We start from the raw sequence: 830 nt of genomic DNA on the forward strand, positions 1-830 counted from the left end.
AAGCCTTAAGAACAACAGTGAATGAAGACAGTCGATTTATAACTTATTTATGTCAAGCTCACGGATGTAACACCCTAACACCCTAGACTAAGCAAGCTGACTACTCAGCCATGAAGCAAGAAAACACAGAGACAGAGATATAAAACAACATGAAATATGGCTGAAATAAAGTAATAGGGTTCAGAGGGTTCTTCTCTAAATCGAGAGAGATGGTCTTCTCCCTTTACAAAGTAGCAAAATCTCAAGTCTCCAACTCTAAGGTCTGGTTCCTTGTGTAAAAAGTAGCGTAGTAAAATATAGAAAAACAGAAATAGAATTTTTATGGAAGCCACCGGCGGCTGTGAGAGAAAATAGAGAGATTAGGGCAAATCCCGAAATAGGTTGTAGTTTCTTTAAAAATCTCTGCCGCTGGAACAGACACTCGGATTGTTCTGCTCTATCCAGAACAGTCACTCGGGTTGCTCCGCTATCCGGAACAGTCATCAAGACTGTTCTGCAGGATATTCACCAAATTGCATTGTTTTCTGTCTCTTTTGTTCCAGCTGGTGCATCTCCCATCCAATGCAACTCCAGACCTGTAATGACTCGAAAAGGACTAGGAAGACTCAATAAAGACTTGAAACCCAATTGAAAAGCATATATACAAGATGTATAAAACACCATATATCAATTCCCCCAGACTTAGATCCTTATTTGTCCTCAAACAATGTCAAGTATCAAAAACAGGGAGAAAGGTTTGAAAGTGTGGGAACTCTCCTATTCTCAGCAACCATACTTTAACCACGAATCTCTGAACCATACAAGCAGTAAAACTAGGACAACACACCCTT

The sequence above is a fragment of the Brassica oleracea genome, chromosome C4 (genome assembly GCF_000695525.1).
Source record: "Brassica oleracea var. oleracea cultivar TO1000 chromosome C4, BOL, whole genome shotgun sequence".
NCBI classification, from domain to species: Eukaryota; Viridiplantae; Streptophyta; class Magnoliopsida; order Brassicales; family Brassicaceae; genus Brassica; species Brassica oleracea.